Source organism: Peromyscus californicus, unplaced genomic scaffold, assembly GCF_007827085.1.
Source record: "Peromyscus californicus insignis strain IS unplaced genomic scaffold, ASM782708v3 Scaffold_5__1_contigs__length_169319896, whole genome shotgun sequence".
Taxonomy (NCBI): Eukaryota; Metazoa; Chordata; class Mammalia; order Rodentia; family Cricetidae; genus Peromyscus; species Peromyscus californicus.
Window position 1 is genome coordinate 25,673,040 of NW_026294573.1, and position 15,919 is coordinate 25,688,958.

Sequence of the window (15,919 nt, forward strand, 5' to 3'; positions counted from 1 at the left end):
GCTTCCATCAGACACCGGATGAGAGTTCTATCATGACAGCCAGGGTGTTCGGCCAAACTATACAGTGGAAAAAGGAAAGTATCTTCAACAAATGGTGCTGGCAAAACTGGATGTCAACATGTAGAAGATTGCAAATAGATCCATATCTGTCACCATGCACAAAACTTAAGTCCAAGTGGATCAAAGACCTCAACATAAATCCAGTTACTCTGAACCTGATAGAAGAGAAAGTAGGAAGTAGTCTTGAACGCATTGGCATGGGAGATCACTTCCTAAATATAACACCAGTAGCACAAACACTGAGAAAAACAATTAATCAATGGGACCTCTTGAAACTGAGAAGCTTTTGTAGGGCAAAGGACACGGTCAACAAGACAAAAAGACAGCCGACCGAATGGGAAAAGATCTTCACCAACCCCACATCTGACAGAGGGCTGATCTCCAGAACATATAAAGAACTCAAGAAACTAGACATCAAAATACCCAACAATCCAATTAAAAAATGAGCTACAGAGAATTCTCAACAGAAGAAGCTCAAATGCCTGAAAGACATTTAAGGAATTGCTCAACATCCTTAGTCATCAGGGAAACCCAAATCAAAATGACTCTGAGATACCATCTTGGTTTTTTTTGTTTGTTTGTTTTTGTTTTTTGAGAAACTTCCGTATCGATTTCCACAGTGGCTACAGCAGGTCACACTCCTACCAGCAATGAGTAAAGGTTCATCATCTTTACCAGTATTTGCTGTCATTTGAGTCCCAGATTTAAATTTTATGTACGTGTACATATACATGTGTGTGGGAGATGGGCTTAGGTCATGGAACTAGAAAGAATACTATGGGGGTGGGAAGAGATCTTAAGGGAGGGGATAATAGAATACATATGACCCAAAAGCAGTAGGGGAGCTATGGGGGGAAGGGGACCAGCAGGCAGGGCAGGGGAAGGGGGCAGGGGGAGGAGCGGGGAAGGAGCAGGGGGAGGAGCAGGGGGAGGAGCAAAGCATATATGAAAATGCCCCATTGAGATCTATTACATTGCATGCTTGTTTTAAAAATGTTTAAAAAAAAACCAAATAGAAGTAGTAGATAGGAACTTTTAACAACTGAATGCACATGAGCTATGAAAGAGGATGTAAAGCTGATTGTTTCCCTAATTCTAACTTTGTTGTGGATTTTTCATTTTTGATGATGGAGAAGTGCATAAAAACATATTCGATAGCCAGGCGTCGGTGGCACAGGCCTTCAATCCCAGCACTTGGGAGGCAGAGCCAGGCGGATCTCTGTGAGTTCGAGGCCAGCCTGGTCTACAGAGCGAGGTCCAGGACAGGCACCAAAACTACACAGAGAAACCCTGTCTCGAACTGCCCCAATATATAATATGTATATATTCAACAGTGAAAGTGTAAAACTCACTGTGAAGCTCCACGACTTCAGAATGGCTGCTCTAACTGTATAGACACTCATTGAGATGTACAGATTTTGGGTCTGGCTAATTTCTGTGTGCGATTTTTTTCAAAGTTTTTTTTATAATAAAATTTACATATATATTCAACAGAATATTAAGAGCCCTGGGTTTGATCCCCAGCTGTGAAAGAAAAAAAACCCAAGTCTCCCCAAAATGCAATAGATGCTTTGAAGGGCCAACTAGACACAGATGGAGGAGAACTGATAAACTCCCATTGATTTCTAGTAACACCCCGAATGCAGCTCAGAACAAGCAGAAAGGGGAACTGTGATCGACAGTATAGAATATCAGTGCAGAACATGGGCTCTGAAGCCCATAGCTGGCATCAAATGTCAACTCTGCCATTTACTAGTAATAAAGTCTTAGGCATATTTTAAATTAATTTTTTTTTAATGTATACGAGTGTTTTGTCTGCATTCCATGTCTGTGTACCATGTACCAAAAGAGGGTGTTGATCCCCCGGGACTGGAGTTACAGATGGTTGTGAGCCACCATGTGGGTGCCGGTACTTGAACTCAGATCACCTAGAAGAGCAAACAGTGCTCTTAACATTGAGCCATCTCTCCAGCCCCTCTTAGATGAAAATTTTAAAAAAGAAATTGCATGTAGTTTTAATGTAATTATTTTTATTTAATTAACATATAATTACATTATTTTCCATACCTCCTTCTGCCTACCCTTCCCATGTCCACCCTTGCCATGATCCCTCCAAAACTCATGGCTGCCTCTTTTCTTTTCTATTCTCTCTTTTTTTTTTTTAATTTTTGAAACAGTGTTTCTCTGTGTAGCTCTGGCAGTCTTGGAACTTGCTCTGTAGACCAGGTTGGCCTTGAACAAAGGCGTGCGCCACCACCGCCCGGCCCTAAGGTGTATTTTAACATCTCTTTGTGTTTTGATTTTCTCGTCTATAAAATGGAGATCAACTAGCAAGCTACTCATGATGCTGCCATGAGGATCAAGTGAATTTGCTGTTCTTGGTACATAAGTGTCTGCCAATGAGGTTGGAGAGACGGTTCAGTGATTAGGAGCACTGGCTGCTTTTCCGGAGGACCTGGGTTCGAGTCCCAGCACCTATATGGAGGCTAACAATCATCTTTAACTTCAGTTCCAGGGGATCTGATACCCTTTACACGGGCACTATACACATGTGGTGCACAGACATATATGGGGTAAAACCCTCATACACATAACAATAAAAGTTCTCAGCATAGTGGCTAATATTGCAAAGGAAGAGAGAGTAGAAAGGAGAATTAGAAGCAATGAATGAGGAGATGAGAAGGTACAATTACATAAGACGAGCAGATTGGTAGCTTCGGAAGGATTACATGAGGAGGGCAGCGTTTGAAGAAAGACAGGTAAAGAATTTTCTGTAAGCAAAGACAAAGGGGCCCCTGAAATGAAAAGACACAAGTTCTGAGTAGGATAAAAATTCCATTCCTAGACATTTTACAAAACTGTAAGGACAAAGGGAAAAGCATTGAATACCTACAGGAAGGGAACACCCACAAATAAGCGATATTCTGTCTGAATCCAATTTCCTAGCAACAACAAAAGATGCCAATGTTCTAGCAGTTTCCAAGTGGTCAGAGGACAATTAAAACCCTGCATTCAGCCTGAGGACCTTTAAAGTGAGACAAAGACACTGTCAGCTGTACACTGACTGAATGTTTATCCATAGCTTGCTAAAAAGTGAAGCCCATTTTTCATCTAAACGTAATATTTTAAACATTTGCTCCAATAATTTATGAAGGATGAATGTTAGTATAAAGGCACTAACCTCACAAAGGGAAGAATTATCTTCCTGCCAAGACAAAATAACAGGAAGTAGATTTATGTCCCCACCTGGAACAACTAAGATGGATAAAATACGTGATGTGGTGATTCCTGGACACTTGGGAGCAAAGGGCAGTGGTAGGCCAGGGAAGAGAGACAAACCAAATTAGACCCACCCTGAACCTGCCCAGGGCAGGCCCAGGACAGGCAGGGGAGTCCACGCTGGACCTTGACTGTCTTCCTGAGAAGAGGAGACGGGGCTGGGAAGCCAAGGAGGCCAGGGAAGCCAGAGTCTGTGGGACAGCATCAGAGAGGAGCAGGCTTCATGGTGCTGACTGCTGAGTTCACTTACCGCAGAGGACAGTGCGGTGCCCGCCATGTCTGCCATGCCTATTGTGCCCACCGTGCCCGCCCGCCGTGCCCGCCTGCTGTGCCCACCGTGCCCGCCGTGCCCACCGTGCCCACCATGCCTGCCGTGCCCTCCCACAGTGCCCGCTGTGCCCACCGTGCCCGCCGTGCCCACCGTGCCCACCGTGCCTGCCCGCCGTGCCCACCATGCCTGCCGTGCCCTTCCACGGTGCCCGCTGTGCCTGCCCGCCATGCCCGCCCGCCGTGCCCACCGTGCCTGCCCGCCGTGCCCACCGTGCCTGCCCGCCGTGCCCGCCATGCCCGCCCTGCCCACCAGCCAGAGCAGAAAGTCACAGAATTCTCGGGTCTCAGCAATGGAGAAATTAACTTGCATCTAGATGCTGATCCTGGCAAACATGTTAAGAAGCAAGACAGAGAGATCAAGTTTTCCCTAAGTGACTTAGCCACGTTTAGAATAAAGCTGAAGTTTATAGCATAAAAATTACGCAACACCCAAGAAGGTTAATGGAATTTACGACGACTAGCATCTTGTAAAAAAAAAAAAAAAAAAAAGCTAGATAAATAAAGGGGGAAAGTTCTACTTATCTTTAAATTTTATTTATATTATTACTTTTGTCTGTGTGTCTGTGGTGCCAGGGATCAAATCCAGTGCTCTGTACATGAAAATACTTCCCTACAGGAAATATTGAAGGAAGTTGTTCAAACAGGAGGACATGGGAAGCTAGATTCACATAAAGAAATAAAAAACAAACGGAAGTAATAACTATGTGGGGAAAATAGAATGGCTCCAATACTTCTTAAATCACTTTAAAATACAAAGAGCTATTCAAAGTGAAGATCATGACGCCTGGTCACTGCAGTGTGTAAGTAGGGATAAGATGTGGGACAGCAGCTTAGAAGCCAGAGGGCACAGTGGGACACACTGTCATGAGTTCTTATACTCTATAAATTTATGTTAATTTTAGGTGTGTGTTTGCCTGCCTGTTATTTTATCTATCTATCTATCTATCTATCTATCTATCTATCTATCTATCTATCTATTTATTTATTTTATTGTGTATGTGTGTGCCTGGTGTCCACAGAAGCCAGAATAGGGCATCAGATGCCCTGGAACTGAATTACAAACAATTATAAACTGCTATGTGGGTGCTGGGAATTGAACCTGGGTCCTCTGGAAGAGCACCCCCCACCCCGTTCTTATACCCCCCCGATAAGTGATATGGTATCACTGGAGTGTTAATGTGTATACTGTATACATAAAGTAACTCCTAGGGCACACTGACAATTAGTAAGCCAACAACTAACATAAAATACAATTACAGAAAATCTAAAGAAGGCAGAAAAAGAGAAAAGAGGAACAGAGGGCGAAGGAGGGGCCCGAGGCATGGCTTGCTGGCTAAGAGAGCCTGCTGCACAATCGTGAGAACTGGGATTTGAAGCCTGGCATCCACACAGCAAGCCAGACATCCTGCACAGGACATCCTGCACAGGCCTGCACCCCACTTCCAAGTGGGGCACAGATAGAAGGGCCGCTGGGGCTCACAGGCTTCCAGCCTAGCCAGGAGAACGTGAGCCGAGACTCCGACCCCGAGGTGGAGAAAGGTTGAGAATACTTAGCACTCCCTTCTGGCCTTTGTGCGTGTGCACAGACACACTCACACCTGCACACACGTGCACAGGCTTACACAGACACACAAATAAGTAAACAGATCTTTAAAAGATAACAAGTAGAAACAAAATAGTAAAATTATATTAAATGCAAAAGGCCTAAAGACTCCAATCTAAAAGCAGAGAAGTTGAGATTGAATAATTTTTTTTTTTGGTTTTTCGAGACAGGGTTTCTCTGTGTAGCTTTGCGCCTTTCCTGGATCTCGCGCTGTAGACCAGGCTGGCCTCGAACTCACAGAGATCCACCTGCCTCTGCCTCCCGAGTGCTGGGATTAAAGGCGTGCGCCACCACCGCCCGGCTAATTTTTTTTTTTTTCTTAAATGGGGCCCAGGTATATGCTGCCTAAAAGAAACTCACTTTTTTTTTGCTTTTTCAAGACAGGGTTTCACAGTATAGCCCTGGCTGTCAAGAAACACACTTTTAATACTAAGAAACACATAAATTAAAGTAAAATGATGGAAAAATATAACAGGAGCTAGATAGATGGCTCAGCAGTTAAAAGCACTTGCCACTTTTGCGAAAGACCCAGGTTCAGTTCCCAGCACCCACATCAGGCTGCTCACAGGTTCCTGTAACTTCAGTTCCTGGAGACCCCGTGCCCACTTCTGCCTCTGCCAGAACCTGCACATACGTGGTGCACATACATACATTCAAGGCACACACACTGTATTATAGTCAATCAAAATGAAAATAGATTTTAGAGAAAAGATTATTACCAGGGGTAAAGTGAGTTATTTATTTATTTTTTATTTTTTGTATTTTGTTTGTTTGTTTGGTTTTTCAAGACAGGGTTTCTCTGTGTAGCCCTAACTGTCCTGGAACTCACTATATAGAACAAACTAGCTTTGAACACACAGAGATCCACCTGCCTCTGCCTCCTGAGTGCTGGGATTAAAGGCACGCGCCACCACTGCCCAGCTGTGCGTTATTTTGTAATGTTAGTGGGGTCAGTCAATCAGGACATCTTAAGCATTTCTGTTGCTAAGAGACTTTTCGGTTAATTACTATGGAATGTATTACGTCCCCTTCACATTCATATGATGAAGTGTGATCCCCAGCACCTCAGAATGTGACTAATAAAATTATTATTTAATTTCCAGACAGTGTCTCTCTGTGTAGTTCAGGTTGGCCTTGAATTCGTGATCCTCCTGTCTCAGCCTTCCAAGCGCTGGGATTGTGGGTGTGCACTACCACATCTGGCTGGCACTGCTATGATGAGTGGCTTCTATTGTCCTGTGTAAGATGGACTCTCCACACTGTTATAACGAACATCTTTAAGTATTTCTTATTTTCATTAAAAAAAACTTTAAAAATATTTTTTACTTAATGCATGGTGTGTGTGTGTGTGTGTGTGTGTGTGTGTGTGTGTGTGTGTGTGTGTGTACATGAATCATGCACAAATGTTGAAGCCAAATAACAGCTCGCTGGAGTCAGTTCTCTCTTTTAACCACATGGGCCTTGAGGATCAAACTCAAAAAGTCATCAGGCTTAATGGCAAACTCTTTTACCCGTGGAGCCATCCCGCTGGCCCCACGCTGGCATTTAGAAATTCATTGAGAATTTCATACATGCCTAAGATGTGTTTGGATCATATCAACCCCACCTCTCCAACTCCTTCTCCCATGCCCATCCCCTACCACCCCGCCACTTCTCCCGCTCAATTTCATGTCCTTTCTCCATGGATCACTGAGTCTTTTGGTATCTTTTTCCCAAAGATTTTATTTGATATTGATTACGTGTGCATGTATGTGTCTCTGTGTGGGTGTGTGCATGTGCATGCCTGCAGAGGCCAGGAAAGGGCATTGGGTCCCCTGAAGCTGGAGTTACCGGCATTTGTGAGCCACCTGAAGTGGAAACTGGTGTACCCTCTCTCCAGTCCTATGTCTTTGGGCATTGACTGATTTATTTATTGATTGATTGATTATTGTATGTGTGCATGATGTGTGGTGTGTATGCCAAAGCATGCATGTGGAGGTCAGAGGACAACTCTGTGGAATCAGTTCCCTCCTTCCCCCTTTACGTGGGTTCCCGGGACCAAACCCAGGTCACCAGACTTGCCAGGTGGTGTCCTCACCCACCCAGCCGTCTCACCAACCCTCTTTTGGCATTTTTTTTTTTTTTAGGTTTTTCGAGACAGGGTTTCTCTGTGCAGCTTTGCGCCTTTCCTGGATCTCGCTCTCTAGTCCAGGCTGGCCTCGAACTCACAAAGATCCGCCTGCCTCTGCCTCCCAAGTGCTGGGATTAAAGGCGTGCGCCACCACTGCCCGGCTTCTTTTGGCATTTTTAAGATTAATTTTTAGGTGTGGAATTCATAGGTTAAAAATACGTATTTGAAAAATTTGATATTGTCCCTTATAAAGTCAGGACCTCTACCAAGAATGAGCAAGTGCGCATTTCTAAAAGGAATCACCTGCGGGGGTGAGCATCATTTTTTTCTTTCTGTCACTTATTTATTAACGAAACACAGGCTCGTTGACTGTTTGGATGCTTTCTTTTGTGACATGGCCTGTTTATGCCTCTTGCCTGTCTCCCATTTTTTCTTTGTATACATCTGTACAGCCCTGGCTGTCCTGGAACTCACAGAGCTCTTCCTGCCTCTGCCTCCCAAGTGCTGGGATTAAAAAGCGTGTGCCATGATGTTCCTCTCTATTGCTTTTTAGGAGCTCTTTGTTATCAAGGATTTAACTGTGGACTGTCAGGTTCCTCAGGATGGCTGGAGTTGAGCCATGAGTCTGGAAGTATGATTCCCAAGAGACTGAAGCAATTCCGCCTCTGGTCAGTGGAGGGCAGCAGTGGGCAAGATTCTCTTTAAGGTCAGAGGGACTAGCACATCCCAGGGTTGCACCCAGTCCTAAACAGAGGGGTGGGGAGAGAGAGGGGAGGGGGAGAGACAGAGAGAGACAGAGACAGAGACAGACAGAGACAGACAGAGACAGACAGACAGAGAGACAGAGACAGAGACAGAGATGGACAGAGACACAGACACAGGCACAGAGACACAGACAGACAGACAGAGCTGACTAGAATGTAAGCCCAAGCCATTGTCTGCCTAGCCCACATCAGCCCCTGCCCCCTCATTCATTGGCTGTACAAGAAGCCCCTGCCTCTCTTGTAGAGGTGAGGTGGGTGCTCCTTCTAAGCCTGGTTAGGTTTGAGGTTTCTGAGTCTAAACAGACTCCCTGTGGGTTAAAGGGATTGAAGACTGCAGGTTAGCAGGCCTGTGCGGACCCAAACTAGGGGGTGGGCTTGGGAGTCAGGGGCCATTGGGTTGTACTGGTGGTCACGTGCTGGTGGGTTGAGATGTTCTACCTGGGGACCCAGTGGGCAGGAGGAGAGGTGTAGTTTTGTCAGAGGGTGGGCATTCCGCCAGAACCATGCACAGTTGGAGACTCATGGGGTGTCCAGCCCTTCACAGCAGTAAGAAGTCATAGCCTAGTCTGGCCCCTCCTCTCTGCCACGCCTCCCCACCTCTCAGGTCCACGCCCCTAAGCCCATCCCTGCCCCAGGACAAGAGCTTCCTAAGATGAATTCAGACCAGAGGGCGGGGGTATCTCGTCCTTTCTCCATCTTCCCTGCTGTCCCCCAACTCTCCTACACCCCTGGTCTGATAGAGGGACAAGAGAACCGTTTTTCCAGCTGGGGGAACCCTGTCTCTCCCTTAGGCTAGGAGCGAGGCAAGCCCGAGAGGCCCTCGCATGCTCGTGAGGGGAAACCAGAAAAATGACTTTCTGTTGGCACCACTATGCCTAAGGGACAATGAGTCACCTGATTCACCAGTGTGACAGCGGTGAAGGGCTGGCTGGAACTATGCAGTGTGGGCTTTGGGGAGGGCAGGTGAGAAGTAACACACTCTCAGTGCTCCACCATGGCAGGAAGGGGCTGTCCCTGCAGCCCCTTCCTCTCCACCCTGGGCCTAAGAGTCAACGGTCTAGGCTTCTGTTCTCTTGCTCGGATTGATAAGACAGCAATGACTGCTGGTTACAGACTGCTTCTGCGATGCCCACCTCCTGGTCAGCTCCCCCAGAACAGTCTTTCATCGACTCTCACTTAGGTTGCTATCAGCCTACCATCTCTCTTAGGTGACCACCAGGTGGGGTTAGGGAAGTTTGGGGGTTCAGCTGCTTGCTCCAGGCCACAGTGATAAATCACAGCTGAGTCCTCTGCTCACTCCAGAAGCCAAGACCTTGCCTCTAGTACACTGGTTGTTCTGTGCCCATTAGCAGGTATCTCTGTGGGCATGCAGTGGTGGGGGGGGTTACTGGGACAGGTCTAAGACCATGAGAGAAGAGGCCTTGGGAGTTTGGCCTGCAGCGTATCAGACTTGATAGGGATTTGGGCAAGTTCCTTTCACTATCTGGACCTCCACTGACACTCATACAACACCATCTTGGGTTTCCTTCTGGGGTCCTGGTATCCATGAGCCACAGTGAAGATGAAGAATGCCTGAGGGAATGGGGTACATTTACTCACCATTAAGCTTCTCAAGCCATGGTCTCCCCGATGCTGCATACACTAGCAAGTTCTTTTCATTTGTAGACCTCATGATGTCTTAGAGTTTTTATTGCTGTGATAGACACCATGACTGAAAGCGTCTTGGGGAGAAAAGCATTTATTTCAGTTTACAGCGTGTAGTCCATCATCCAGGGAAGTCAGGGCAGGAACTCACGGCAGGAATCCAGAGGCAGGAACCGAAGCAGCAGTCATGGAGGAAGCTGCTTAGTGACTTGCTCCCCATAGCTTGCTTAGTCTGCTTTCTTACATACCCCAGGACCTCCTGTACAGAGGCGGCCCTGGCTACGGTGGGCTTGGCCTTCTCACATCGATCATCACTTAAGAAAATGTCCCACAGACTTTCCTACAGGCCGATGACATGGAGCCATTTTCTCAGTTAAGGTTTCTTCTTCCCAGATGACCTTGACTTGGGTCAGCTTGCCATAACAGTAGCCAGCACACACAAGGAGGAAAACCATGGTGAGTGGTGGAGAACAAGAAGGGGAGCCCCACCAAATAGATGGGGTGGGGTCAGCAGGAGAGTGGTGGGGGCCCTTTGGGGTTCTTTAAGCCTATGAGGGAAGACCGGCATGTACGTACATGGAGGGGGAACCGGCTGCCAGACGGTGGAAGGGAAGGCTGTGTACCTCACCTCTATCTCGCTCCAGGAAGGTAGTGGGTGTGGCTTTCAGAACCTTATCAATCCTAAAGGAATGTATGGGGCTACAGCAAACCCCGGCTGCAGGCAGAGGAGTGGGGTGCATGCTGGGACCTGTCCTGACACCGAGTGGGGAGCCTGGGAGGGTACCCACCAGGCAGGTTTGGGTTGAGGCCAGCTTTGAGGTGGGATTGGCAGAGAGCCCTAGGCATTCCTGTCCCCTTGCATGAGCTGGCCTTTCCTCCCTGCTGCTAGGGTCACCCCAGCTTCTACCTCCCTGCTCGTTCACAAAGATCAACTCACTGGGTTGTTTCAATCTCAGTCAAGTCTTTGTTTCTCAAAACACAGCATCAAGGTATTTGTTGTTGTTGGTGGTGGTGGTGGTGTGTGTGTGGTGATATATTGTGTACCCTAATAAAGCTTACCTGAGGATCAGAAGACAGACCCAGCCACTAGATTAGACATAGAGGTCAGGCCTTGATGGCACACACCTTTAATCCTATCACTCAGGAGGCAGAGATCCATTAGGATATCTGTGAGTTCAAGACCACACTGGAAACAGTCGGGCAGTGGTGGCATACACTTTTTTTTTTTTTTTTGGTTTTTCGAGACAGGGTTTCTCTGTGTAGCTTTGCGCCTCTCCTGGAACTCACTTGGTAGCCCAGGCTGGCCTCGAACTCACAGAGATCCGCCTGGCTCTGCCTCCCGAGTGCTGGGATTAAAGGCGTGCGCCACCACACTTTTAATCCCAGTACTGGGAAGCACACATGCCTTTAATCCCAGGAAGTGATATGACTGGGCAGAGTATATAAGGCGTGAGGAGACAGGAAAAAGTTCAGTTCAGCTGAGACCCTTTCGGATGAAGACTCAGAGGATTTCAGTCAGAGGATTTGTGGAGTTGGTGAGGTAATAATAGGTGGTAGCTGTGGCTTGCTCTACTTCTCTGATCTTTCAGCTTTTACCCCAATATTAGGCACTGGGTTTTTTATTAAAAGACAATCTAAGATTTGAACAACATGTGTGTGTTCTAGACAGAGTTACAGTATGCAGACCTGTCCTGGAACTCACTATGTAGACCAGGCTGGCCTTGAAACCTACAGCAATCCACCTGCCTCTGCCTCTTAACTATTAGGAGTAAAGGCATGTGCCGCTGTGCCTGGCCTAAGATCTTTCTTAATTTTCACAATCCACCCAATTATACATTTAATTACAAATTTACATTGAGGAAAATGAGTCTCGGGGAGGAGAAATGTCTGGCCTACATCAAGTCAAGTGTGTCAGAGCCACGAACTAACTTACTATCTGGCTCCAAGGCTGATCCATTTCCCATCCCTCCACACGGGGAGTTCAGTGAGACCGATATCCGAACCTTCTGATGTGTCCAGCCTGTTCCTAGAGGGAGAAGCAGTGGGTTAATTTCAGCCAGGCAGGAGAAATTGAGAAAGAGAAAAGGGATATTTTAGCTCATGATATCAGAGGTTTTCTTCTCCTTGGCTGGGGTACCTTTCTTGCCCCTGTAGTAAAATTACCTGAAAAATCAGTGTAAGAAAAGGGGGGTAGTGTGCCTCATGGTTTGATGTCGCAGTCCATCATGGAGGGAGAAGTCAGGCAGCAGGGTCATGAGGCAGGTGGCCACACTGTGTGCACAGTCAGGCAGCAGAGAGTGATAAATGCTGGAACTCAGTTTGCTCTCCTCTCTTTACTCAGCCAGGGACACTGGCCCAGGGAATGGTGGCACCACATTTAGGGTAGGTCTTCTCATTCCATTAACCTAATCTAGAAAATTCTGCACATACATGCCCAGACGGGTTTTTTCCTAGGTAATTCTGATGCCGTCAAGTCGATGTATTAGCCATCACAAGGCTAGTTAGTATTAGTCATGACAGTATTAACCTTCACAGGGCTAGTGAGATGGCCTAGTGCGTAAAAGCACTAGCTGTGAGCCAGGTGGCCGTGGCACATGCCTTTAATCCCAGCACTCGGGAGGCAGAGGCAGGTGGATCTCTGTGAGTTTGAGGCTAGCCTGAGCTACAGAGTGAGATTCAGAACAGGCTCCAAAGCTACACAGAGAAACCCTGTCCCAAAAAAAAAAAAAAAAAAAAAAAAAAAAAAAAGCACTTGCTATGCAAGCCTGCTGTGTTGGTTTGAATGAGATGGTCCCCATAGTCTTGGATATTTGAATGCTTGGTCCCCAGTTGGTGGCACTGTTTGGGAAGGTTTAGGGGGCGTGGCCTTGTGGGAGCAAGCATGTCACTGGAGGTAAGACTCGAGAGTCCAAAGACTCGTCATTTTCAAGCTCACTCTCTCTGCTTTGTGCTTGTGGTTTAAGATACGAGCCCTCGCCGGGCGGTGGTGGCACACGCCTTTAATCCCAGCACTTGGGAGACAGAGGCAGGCGGATCTCTGTGAGTTCGAGGCCAGCCTGGTCTCCAAAGCGAGTTCCAGGAAAGGCGCAAAGCTACACAGAGAAACCCTGTCTCGTAAAACCAAAAAAAAAAAGATACGAGCCCTCAGCTTCCTGTTCGTTCCGCCATGGCTTCACTATGCCATCATGGACTCTAACCTCTGGAACCGTAAGCCCAAACAAACCCTTTCTTTTATGAGTTGCCTTGATCATTGTGTTTTATTACAGCAATAGAAATGTAGCTAATACCTGACGACAAAAGTTTGATTCCCTGGAACTCACCAAAAGCTGGCTTCAGTGGTTGGTGTCTACAATCCCAGTACCCATACGGGGAAATGGGAAGGGAGCGAAGATGGGAGAACCACCCAGAAGCTCACAGGAGTATCTATGAGTACAGTACACAGTACAATAACCTGGGGTACATCGTGCAATAGAAACACCAAGAGACATCTGTCTCAACGAGGTGGAAGGAGAACACCAGCTCCCAAGATTGTCCTTTGACCTCCACATGCATGCTATGGTACCTGCATGCCCACACTCACATACCCCTGCATGTGCAATCATAACACTAGTAAAAAAAAAAAAATTTAACCACCAGAGCTGGCCTCTTGGCTTTGGGCCTGTGATAAATGGGGGACGCTCACGACAGAGCAAAAACACTCTGGATGCATGGATGGTAAGTGAAAGAGAAGAAGGTCCCAGGGTCTCTCATCTCCTTCCAAAGTACTCTTCCAATAACCTAAAGACCTCCCTCTAGGCCCAACCTCTAAGGTTTCCACCACTTCCAGATAGTTTTAAGCTGGGATCCATGGGCCTTTGGGGGACACTTTAGATCCAATTCTAGCATCCAATATGAGGGGAGGTAATATGGAGATTTAACAAGGCAACTCCATGTAGCTAAAAGGAGGTTTATTTTGGGGGTAACTTACAGCCAGTAAAGGGGCTGGTTACAGGATCCGGGAGAGGTGAGGTGCAGTCCAGCGGGGTTCTCTGGAGAACTCTGCTCGGTCTAACATGCAGCATCCAGGATCATGAGGAGTCAAGTGGGCCAGCACTGATGGATCTTGGGTCTTAAGACCTCCCAGGGGCAGGTCATATGTAGGCGTGGCAGTTACCGGCTGCCTCACTGAGGCGGTGCTTCAAGGTCAAAGCTGGAACAGTTACCCACTACAGGGAAGGGCCAGTAGAACACGGTGGGTAGATCATGGGATCGATGCCTGCCCACCTGCTGCTGACGGTTTCGTCTGTAGTGTCTCTGCAGACACTGTAGGATTAAGTCTTCCCAGTAATGGAGGAAAGAAGAAGAGAAGAAAAGGAGGAGGAAGAGACAGAAAGAGAGGACGACAGCACGCGCATCCGAGTGTGTACGCATGTCTATGACAGTTACAACACCTGCATCAAGTTACTCATGAACTTCCAATTCTCAAGAGTGTTAGCCAACAAGTTCTCATTTTCGCTTAGGTCAGTTTGACCTAAGGAAGTTTGATTCTTGCAACAAAAGAACACTAAATTAATGCCACCTGTGTGACATGTAAATGGCTCCTCCCTGGAATTCTTGGCTTCTATTTCCCAAATCTATCTATGCCTCCCCTATCCTTCTCCATCTCAGTATATAGCTCTAACATCCACTGAATTGCTCATGCATTTCTCTCTCCCCACCCACCCCAAATCTAGGCACCACAAATTGCCTCTCTGCCTTGAACTCGTGGTCCTGCTCAGTACAGCTCAGGTCCTGTTTTCCTTCCTTTGCCTTCTATCTTAGTCCAGGTCAGCACCCTCTCTCACCTGGATGACTACAAGCAGCCTTTCTGGTCTTTCTGCTTCTAGTCTTATTTCCCAATGGATATTTCTCATAAGCCAGAGTGATCTTTCAAACCCACAAACTACATTACATCACTCCCTTAGATGGAATTCTTTAATAATTTCCCACTGCATTGGAAATGAAATCTACATGCATTGTCAAGGCATAAATGGCCAACTCTGATCCACATTGTAATACCATTCTGTCTTCTTTATGTTACTCAGAGATGCCAAGTTCATTTCTGCCTCAGGGCGCTTCCGTTGGTTGCTCACTGTCTGGGATGATCTCTATCTTCACATGACTGCTGTTGTCTTATTATCTACCCAGATGTTGATTTCAAAGAGGTCTTCCTGCAAAGTCCTGGCTAAAATAGCACCTGCTTCTACTCCCATGCCACAGAACTTGCTCGTGTATCACTGTGTTGACCTCCTCTATAGCGCTTTTCACACTGGGTAACCGTGCGTGAATCAGATGGATTAGCCATTGAGCCATAGACTGAAAGGCAGCTTTGGACCTTCTCAGTCTTTGGTTCATTAAGGTGAACTGCCTCCTTGACCCATGTGAAATGAACTTACATCCTCCCTTGAGTAGAAGCTTGTGAGGTGAAACATCAAATAATCTCTACAGGTTTTCACATGCAATGTCCAGCTTTAATGAAAAGGCACTAAACGTGTTGTGATGGTTAACTCTCTCTCTCTCTCTCTCTCTCTCTCTCTCTCTCTCTCTCTCTCTCTCTCTCTCTTCCCCCCCTCTGTGTGTGTGTGTGTGTGTGTGTGTGTGTGTGTGTGTAGAGAGAGAGAGACAGAGACAAAGACAGAGAGACAGAGAGAAAGACACACACACACACACAGAGAGAGAGAGAGAGAGAGAGAGAGAGAGAGAGAGAGAGAGAGAGAGAGAGAGAGAGAGACTGTGCATGTTGGTGTATGTGTGCATGTACATGTTCCTTAGAAGTTGACAGCTGGAATGGGACATCCCCCTCAATTGCTCTCCACCTCATTTTTTGAGATGAGATCCTTTGCTGAACCTGGAACTCCCCAGTTGAGCTAAGCTGGCGGCCAGCAAGTACCAGAGTTCTTGCTGACTCTGCCTCCTCGTTGCTGAGGTTATAGGCTTGTGACACTGCCCCTAACTTTTTAGAGGGGGGCTGGGGATGCGAACTCAGGTCCTCACAGTGTCTGGCAAGCAGTTTACTGATTGAACCCTCTCTCCAGCTCAGTGGTGTTCAACTTGACGGTGTTGGGAAGTGCCTAGTGATTAGTGACGCACACTTCTGGCTGTGTCCACTAG